This window comes from Trachemys scripta, chromosome 17, assembly GCF_013100865.1.
Source record: "Trachemys scripta elegans isolate TJP31775 chromosome 17, CAS_Tse_1.0, whole genome shotgun sequence".
In the NCBI taxonomy this organism is placed as follows: Eukaryota; Metazoa; Chordata; order Testudines; family Emydidae; genus Trachemys; species Trachemys scripta.
The window spans coordinates 7,117,570-7,127,360 of record NC_048314.1 but is presented as its reverse complement, the minus strand read 5'-3'; the positions used below and the strand labels follow the sequence as shown (position 1 = coordinate 7,127,360).

Here is a 9,791-nt window from a genome sequence, read left to right as displayed (position 1 = left end):
ACGTAGTGGTTAACATGCAGAAATCCCTAGGGAACGAACACATTAGTGTGCACAGCTACTTTGAGAAAATGGTCTGGGACCAATGTCAGCCCTGTATTTCTCCAATACACTAGTTCCTGTTGTTTTGAAATATTTGAGCACGCAGAAAAGTTCAGAATCCTGGCTGAAATGCCACCACGTCCCCAATTTTCAGATGGTGGCAACACCCAGTCGCTTCTCCTCTGGTCTGACTGCTGCAGCCTCATTTGCACCCCCCAGTGCTCAGGGACTTCCCTGCTAGTTAGATGCATCATCTTTCTTAAATCCCATCGCTTCTGAGGCTTTAGCCGTGCCATGCACACTGGGGAAGCGCTGGGATGCAGGGAAGTCTGAATGGGGTCAGAGCAATGGGATTCAGTGAAGGACCTATTATGTCCTGTCACGGTCTTTTTTGCAGTGGCTATTTTTCTGTCTTGTGGAGGGTGATTTGGGTCTAGTTACCACTAGAGGAGGAGATGAGACAGAGATGCGGTGAGTATCCCTGCTCTCCTTTAGTTGGTACTTACATTCAGTCCAATACTAAATTTAGTGTGCCGCTTCCCTTGGGTGTGCAGGAAGGCCAGAACTCATTTACCTTCAAGCTCCCTAGAAGCCACCCCTGGCTCCATTGAGTCCTTCCACTTAGAAAACAGTATAATTGAAGTCTTGAGTTGGAAAAAAATACCTGGTGGGTGCAGTGCTTTTAAGCCACGTCATTCATTGTTCCATAAATCACATGGGGGTGCTAATCAGATTGCTTACTAAGACTTCAGAAGAAGAGCATGAAAGCCTCACAAACCGCAAGCTGCAACACACAGACTTCACCGACAAAGGCAAAACTCATTGTTAAGACATCGAATCAAACAGCGAGCTGGGTGAGGTGCTCAAGTTCCCCTCACTTATTTGTAATATTCATTTTTTAGAGGAAAACAACTTTGTTACACTGAAAACATTGGGCTATGTTTGTCCCCAGTGTAAGCCGATTGAAACCATTGGGTTACAACAGGGATTAATTTGGCTCATATATTAAAGAACTGGAAACCATGTTTAGTTTCTCACACACAGGATGTTTATACAAAACCGACAGAGTGGGCGGAGCAACTGCTATGGTAGCCCACTGGGGTCTCACTCCAAGATACCTGCAGAATCCAGATGCTACAGTGCTCCCCCAAAGCCAGCAATCAAACAAAACTCGGGAAGTGTAAGTATCGCCATAGAATATATACGTATCAATCCTTTATTGCTGGAGAAAGTGTGTATTCGAATCTGAATTCCTCGAAGAACACCAGAACGATACAGCACTAGCAGCAGTGGTGCTAACCACATTCCCACCATCTCTTCTTCACCAAAGTGTTTCCACCCTGTTGTGGTGGGACCACATCTAGTGGGCGTGAAGGTAGGTCAGTCTCCATGGCCCATTCTGTCTTTGGCCTCTGCAGAGATTGTTTAACAAGGAGGCCTATTGTGCTAGGCAGGGACGGCTCTATGTTTTTGCCACCCCAAGCACGGTTAGTCACAAGGATTTGGAGGCATTTCTGCGGGTGATCTGCCAGTCCCGCGCCTTCGGCGTCCCCGCCGCCGAATTGCTGCCAAAGCTGTGGGACCGGCAGACCTCCAGCAGGCAAGCCGCCGAAGATTACCTGTCTGCCGCCCTCACAGTGACAGGCAGGCCGCCCCCCGCGGCTTACCGCCCCAGGCACACGCTTGCTGCGCTGGTGCCTGGAGCCGCCCCTGGTGCTAGGAGCTTTGTAATTAGGTGGTCATCTGTCAACTAGGGATTAGACTGAGACCATCAAACCCATTTCATATAGCCCATCAGATGGGAACAACTTTTGGCTCCTGGCTACATGAGGAGGATTTGAACTGGTGACCTAGAAGTGAAGGTTTCTGTATCCCATTAATAATCTCTTGCGACAAATGCCTTCATTTTAACTTCAGAGCATGGTATTATTTGCAAGAGAAGTACAATTAAGAGTCTGCCACCAACAAATACTCTGTCCAACTTCCCTGAATTTGATTCTTCCTTTGTGTTTCATGGGGATTCACTTCATCTGGAAATACATTTGACCTTTCTTTTCTTACTCATCTCTTTTCCTTTCTAACTGCAGGGAAAGCGGTACAGTCCTGTGACAAGAGGTGAAGACAGAAGTGTGGCCTGCAGAGGGCACCACTTACAGCCATCACAAGCTCAAAGACACAGTGCTTTCAGCAGACTGAGGGAGAATAAAAGGTAATACACTCTCCTGAACACACTCTTAACTGATTGACTTATAGGCTATAATGGAAGAATGGACCAATGGGCAAGTACTTACCTGAAGAATGGCATTTCTTTTCAGGTTTGTATCAATGTGCGACCTGTTCAATGCAGTTATGATCAGAACAGTGACTGTAAAAAATAGCACACATCAGATCTTCTTGCATGTCTCTGAGGCATTGCCACTGAGTTCACTGAACAACAACAAAGAAGTTTTTACTCCTGTTAACCCTGCAGAGCAATTTTGGGAGAGTGAGCTGAATTCATGTGGCCAAAGCATCCTCAGCTATGTGTACTGAGTTGCAGCTGGAGAATTATTCCTGGGGGATAGTGTGTGAACCAGGAACAGCCCCCTTGACTCAGGGAGGGTTGGTAGCTAGAGAAACAATCTTTTTACTTGTAAACTGAGCAAATTTGATACTGAGTCACTGATCAGAGGGGTAGCTGTGTTAGTCTGAATCTGTAAAAAGCAACAGAGGGTCCTGTGGCACCTTTAAGACTGACAGAAGTATTGGGAGCATAAGCTTTCATGGGTAAGAACCTCACTTCTTCAGAAGTGAGTCACTGAGAGAACAGACATGGCCCTGGAGCAGGGGTGGGCAAACTTTTTGGCCCGAGGGCCACATCTGGGTATGGACATTATATGGTGGGCGATGAATGCTCATGAAATTGGGGTTGGGGTTCAGGAGGGGGTGAGGGCTCTGGGGTGGGGCCAGAAAAAAAAAAAAAGAGTTCAGGGTACGGGAGAGGGCTCCGGGCTGGGGCAGAGGGTTGAGGTGTGGGGGCGAGGGCTTCGGCTGGGGGTGCAGGTTCTGGAGTGGGGCTCGGGATGAAGGGTTTGGAGTGCAGGAGGGTGCTCCGGGCTGGGACTGAGGGGTTTAGAGGGCAGGAGGGGAATCAGGGCTAGGACAGGGGGTTGGGGCACAGGAGGGGGTCAGGTGTGCAGGCTCTGGCCAGCACTTACCTCAAGCAGCTCGCAGAAGCAGCGGCATGTCTCTTCTCTGGCTCCAGCATGGCCAGGCAGCTCTGCACTGCCCCGTCCCCAGGTGCCACCCCTGCAGCTCTCATTGGCTGCAGTTCCCAGCCAATGGGAGCTACAGAGGCAGACCTGTGGATGGGGCAATGTGCAGAGCCCCCTGGCTGCCCCTAAACATAGGAACCAGATGGGGGACATGCCACTGCTTCCAGGAGCCACGGTGCGCGGAGCGGCCCCCGACCCCGCTCCCCAGCAGGAACTCGAGGGCAGGATTAAATCGGCTGGCGGGCCAGACGTGGCCTGCGGGCTGTAGTTTGCCCACCCCTGGCCTGGAGCCTGTCCTGCTGTTTTTAGAGTTGCTTTTCAGGGTATAAGCACTCTTTAAGCTTTTGAAATAGTATTTTATATGTTCTTGATACAAATGCCACCCTTCCCCTTCAACCCTCACATCGGGCACATATAATCGCTATGATCTGAGTAGCAAGTAGAGAGTAGCATAGGTGAAAAGATTTGATACTCAGGTCTGGTCACCTGCTTTTCTCACACCTGGACTTGAGAAGAGGCGAACACTTGGTCTAACTCTGATGCTTTCCCTGTCTTGTTTTCTGGGTAAAGGCTGACCCCTGAAGATCTGGAGAAGAAGCGATATCAAACCATTGCAGAATACCAGTTTATAGCTCCAGGTAAGAAGTCCATATCCAATAGGCAAGTGTCTTACAAGAAGTACGGTAGTTGATTCTCAATCAACATGTAACTTTCTCTTCCCATATCAGACAAGCTTTTCTAACCAGCACAGCAGGCTGTAATCATCCTTAAAAGCTTTGCAACTAAGTGACATTACTACAATATTCTTAGTGTTTCTTTATAGGGAATGCCATTGTATTATTAGCAAAGGTAAAGCTGGAAAGTTTAAAGGCGACGCTGTAGGAGCACCGTGTTAAGATACTTGATTGCATTCAATGCTGCTGATTGAACTGCCCTGGAAACGAAGCTTTATATTCTATGCACCTTGTCAATAAGACACCTCTACCTGGCATTTAAAATTGTATTGTGCATTAATTAAGAAGCAAACAATTACACACTTCTCTTTAGAAATTAGTGACTCTCCTCCAGGAGTCCCACCAAGGGGCTCAGTTGTGAAGGTGCGGGTTTTGTGATGTGGTCATCATCAATCCACCTCCCTGCTGATTTCTCATAGGCCCCAAAGCAGATGGTAAGAACTCATGACAATAGAAATCCAAGAGCTTTAGCCATTTTCAGTAGAATTTACTGGATTATCCAACCTCTTAGCTTTCATTAGAACAAGTCTGTACAACATCCCTGGCTAGATTCCCTCAGCTTCAGTAGAGTTACACCAGGAACAAACTGGACCCCATCTGGTTTTGAAGATGGCCTCTAGAACATGAATGGCTGCACCATGCTTGTGAATCTGCTGACAGACTGAAACACTAGCACAAAGATCCTGTCCACACCACAGGGAAATGGCACTAGCCTGGTTTTTAAATGTGGTTTCTTCTAAGAAAGGAGAAAACATGTCAGCATTGGTTTCTCCAGCCTCCATGTGTCAGACCTAACTGTGTTCAGAACTGCTTTACAAACCTAGCCGGGGCACTAAGACAGGGTGCAAATGAGTTTCTAGCACAGAGGAACTATGCTAGGAAAGTGCAAAGCTGTTCACAACTGTTGTCAACCACAATTCTCTAAGTCCTGCCCAATCTTGGCTTGACATGGTTTGCCCACTACTGTCGATGGACCCATACTATGCTCTTTGGCCATGGCAAGCAGTCAGACCGATCCCAATAGAGGTAGGGGTTGGCTACACTTGGGGTAATAAGTGCTGATCATGCTCTGGCCCATCCTACATCACACTAGCAGGCAGACCATCTCCAGCTGCAGGTCAGAAAGGGACAGAGTGAAGCTGTATCGATCACTCTGTCAACCATGTCTCCTTATCATGGTACAGATAACAGCATAGGCCAGGACTGTCTGGGGAAACAGAGCTGAAGGTGTACTAGCACCTTTGTGGGAAGGCTCAGGTGTAACATCTCTGGCTAACACAGTGTCTCTGTGTTATAGATAGGGCTGGAGAGAAGTACAAAGCTCCCATGTTTGTAGTGTTGACTCTGGAGATTAATGATCAATCACCACTTTTCTGCTGTTCCTGTTATCAGATACGACCGGACTCCACAACTGATGCATCCACCTTGCTCTGCTGTTCCATTCATTGCAAAGGGCTCTTCATTGCCTTTACTTAGCCAATAGGAATAAGGCTGCAAGATTGGAATATGTGCATATTTGATCAATGTTCTTAAATGACTCAAATCAAGGTTAGAAGGGTGGAGAGCTGTGGGCCTTCACAAGCCCCCCCCCCACATGTTGTATGCCAGGATGCAGTTTGCAGGACTCGGGAGGTGGTTTCGATGCACCTTGGTTCAGTGGCAGTGAAGATGGGTGACTTCCATATTCCTGTAAGTATATTGAATGACACACTTGGGTTCTCAGTGATATCTGGCATCAACATCCCAGCACACGGGGGAAGTGAAATGGAAAATAAGGCGGAGAACTCTGCAGCTTTGGGTGTGATCTTGAGACCGCAAAGGCAACGAATGGAAAATATTTGCTTCCTTATTTGAAATTGCTTTGTCTAAGGCTCTCTGGCAGAAATGCCATATTGATCATTGTACTTTTATTCCAGGAAAGACCTTTTACTATTGTACCAGGGAGAATGTGAAGCAGCATCTGCGCTCCATTTACCTAGCTCATCAGCCAGGTCAGAAGCCACCTAAATCAGCCCTTCAAACAAACTGGCCTCCTGTTTGCTGCCAGGAGAGACATAGGACCCTCAGGTACGAGCTGTCACACAGCCTTTTCTCTGGGTTTGAGAACAGTGCTGTAAACATGGACCCAACTACAAGGGTTTGGCCACCTCAAGATGTGCTAGGCTAGCTCTTCTCTAGCGAAACGGGGACCCATCATGACCCCGCCAGCGCAGGCTGTAGTGCAAACAGGACTCAGGGGGTTTTACCACCAGGATGTTTCTATCCCAGGCATTTTTTTAAACCACCCTCCTAGAAGAAGGTGATCAAATTGCCTGAACCCTGTCAACTCTACTGTTCCAGGGTTGGTACCACTGGTGGGGATTTTCAGGTCCTAATTTTCCATGTGTAGACGAGACCCCAGTGTAGACAGGTCTAAATTGTGTTAGGAAACAACTTTAGCTGGAATCCTCTTTAAAGCAGAGCTTAGCCAGCACCAAAGCATGTGTCCCTCTTATATTGAAACTACTGAGCTAAGTAACAGGCTACAACCGAAGTAGGTTTGCCAACTCCTTAGACCACTACATTATCAGGGCTAGCTCCAACTCCACCAAAGCCAAAGGCAGTCTACTGCTAGGGAGGGGTTTTCTTTATAAGGAAGAGCACATATTAACTCTCCGGATACACACAGCACACTGGAAATGATCTTTAGGTGATTGAAAAGCCCCAAAGCAGTTGTCACAGCAAACTGCCCTAGAGAAGCGATCCAAATGACAATCCAGTGCTTCCCTCCCCAAAGCTCTTCTGCACAGCAACTCCCCACTTTGCTGGCCTCTGGCCTGACACATAATTTCCCTCCAGCCATCTGCATCACAATGCGTCATATCTGCCCATGAGAGCTGTCCTTTTCAGATGGGTCTGTTATCCACAGGAGCAAGGGAGAACCCAGTGTTTGGCCAGCAAGCACACGTTTTCTAATGATCAGACTTGCAGGGCTGCATCCTAATACCTTCAAATTGCTGGTTCTCTTCCCCTTTTCATCCTTTGCATCACAGCCTGCTGGTGTCATTAATTCATGATAGTCCCAGGTGTCGTTCTGAGGGATAACGTCAATGGGCTAGAGATTGCCTCTGGGCCTCCTCGGTGTCCTTTTGCTCCAGAACATTCAAGGAGATGGATGTGGCGACGCGGTCTATTTCGAATGAGTTTTGGCCTCACCCTGAGTGGTTGCAGGTGCTCACTGTCTCTCAGAATTAAGCCCCTTATTGTAAATATTCCAATCGGGTAGATGCATTGTGGTGAACCAGGGAGCATTTCTCACCGTACCATCAATGACCCTCAAGCGTTCTGAGTGGTGGAATCACCCGCAAGGCCAGGAGCATCAGAAGGGCTCAGCACCCAGCCGGGGACGCAGATTTTCAGTGGGCGTTGAACTCCTTCAAAAACTTGACCCTTATTTAGGTGCCTAAATGGGAGCGGAGTGTGTTGAAAATCTGGCCTCAGTTCGGGGTGCAAAGCTCTCGAGCCCAACTCTGCTCAGGCTGGATCTTTTTATACAGGTGTCATTGCATGTTTTTTAAAGCCTTTTGTTCATGCTTAAAGATGCCAGCAGCACTGAGTCCAAGGGCGAAAGGAGGCTCCACTCAGCATGCCCGCTGGCTCCTCACTGCCCAAGGTGCTATGCTTCCTCGGGGCAGTTTTCTCCAACTCCTCTCTGGTATCCCTCTGTGGGAGATAGAATATCAGGGGTGAAAGGGACCTCAGGAGGTCATCTAGTCCAACCCCCTACTCAAAGCAGGACCAATCCCCAGGCAGATTTTTACCCCAGGTCCCTAAATGGCCCCCACAAGGATTGAACTCACAACCCTGGGTTTAGCAGGCCAATGCTCAAAGCACTGAGCTATCCCTCCCTCTGGGTCTGCATGCAAGAGATGTGATCAGCTCTACTCAGTAGCTCCTGGTGCTACCAATGGAACCGCTAAGACTTCTGTGGGGGCGACTGCTGCTTCTCATCTCGCAGCCCCTATACAAACTAACTTGTATGCAAAGTTAGGGTGGTGTCCCACAGGATAAAAACAGCTTCCTGGCACGAATAAAGCAGGAGTGGAGGCACTGTTAGGGTATGCATCTCATAGAGTCAAAAGCACCCACTGATTTCAGAGTTTTATCCATTTATCAGCGTTTTATGACTGGGTCCTTTAACGTGTAAACTTTAGGGCAGAGGAAAATGCCCCAGGAAGTGAGACACAGAATTGTTTCTAAATTGTTTACAATGTTTTCCTAAAGGTTTCTGGTGCATTAAGCTGGTTTCTCATTCAGGGCCCAGACCTGAGGTCCTTTCTGGAGCTGATGGGAAAATTTTCATTGAAGCAGTTTGGTTACTGACTAACACAAGTATACTGAAAAAAGCTACTCTAATTATTACACGGAAGCCCAGTTCCTCAAAGATATTTAGGCTCCTAACGTCCATTGATATCAATGGAAGTTGAACCCAAATACCTTCGAGGATCTAGACCTGAGTGCTTATCTTCTTTTCTTGTTCAATTGCCAAACTATTTCACTACAACACAAACAGGAAACGCTTTGAGAAAATAAGATGTTTCACTTAGTACTAAGTAGCTGCTGCCCTCAGTGAATTTAGAAATAAAATAAATTCAAATATTTCAACGACTAGATTTGTCATAATGTGGCAAATCATGTTGTATTAGAACAAATGAATAACGGTAGGGCATAGTATGACACATTATGTCCTATGATGATATAACTTGATATCACGTGTCATTATGCCACACTGCTGCTAGCATAGCACGAAATAGTGTAAACGTAAAAGGAATATACAACTAAAACAACAAAACCAAGTTCAAACCAAAACGTTCATTTTGAAATGAAATTTCTACATTTTTCTGGACTGGAACTTTCAGAACGTCCCTTTCACAGGAAATTTGGAGAACACTGGTTTTTGTTCCGATTCAGACGAAGAACACATTTTGAAATATTGACGTTTCTTACAAAATGGGAATGCCAAGTTTTCAATCAGACAAAACTCCCCTTGACTTGCAGGTTATGTCCCAGCTGAGAAGAGAGGGATTTTTTACTAGTGAATCAGTCCGATTGGCTGCTACAAATTCAGTGGGTTGGCAGAAAAGAATCCACTCAGGGTTTTCCTTTCTCAACCTCAAGTGGCCGTGTGTTTTCTCGGGAGGTCATGCTAACTGCTGTCCCACTGTATGTGTTTTCCTTTACAACTAGGAGAAATCCACTCACTGGTGCCACTGGTGAATTTCTGGGAGACGTCTCCAGCCTGCACACATCCCCCATGCCACATGGCATGATGGAGCTAGCACACAAGGTCAGCAAGTTAGCGCTTGTCAGCAAAAGAATGCGTGTGCATCAAGAGAACTCCCCCAAGAGGAGAGCAGAGAATCGAAGCCATGTGCCGCCGCAGCCAAATACCGAAAAACCCATCCTCTCAGCCAAGGAGCTCCAACTAAGCAGTGCAACGGAAGGAAAGGAAAGCAAGGAAGGGCAGGCCGTGGAACAGGGATTCGATGCGAATACATTGCCACGAGGTTCTGGTATAAAGACGCTACAGGCTTTAAAAGCTGTTCAAGAAATAATCAACAAGGGAAGAGGAAGGGATCACGCTGTTACCGCTCTGAAAAAGACACCTGGCACTGGAAATAGCCAGGCCCTAAAGAACATCGTAGGGCTCAGTTTTAGCAAGGACTCAGCAGATAGAAAGGATACGGCTGAAGCCTTATTGAACCTCCCACAAAGCAGCATCTGT

At 47.2% G+C, this 9,791-nt stretch overlaps 1 long non-coding RNA gene across 1 annotated transcript; it reads left to right on the top strand.

The window, feature by feature from the left end:
• Positions 1-1,108: 1,108 nt before the first annotated feature.
• On the top strand, positions 1,109-4,113 carry LOC117889385. The gene is made up of 3 exons (XR_004648462.1): positions 1,109-1,219; positions 2,127-2,248; positions 3,864-4,113. It is a non-coding gene; the product is annotated as an uncharacterized LOC117889385 (long non-coding RNA).
• Positions 4,114-9,791: the final 5,678 nt, after the last annotated feature.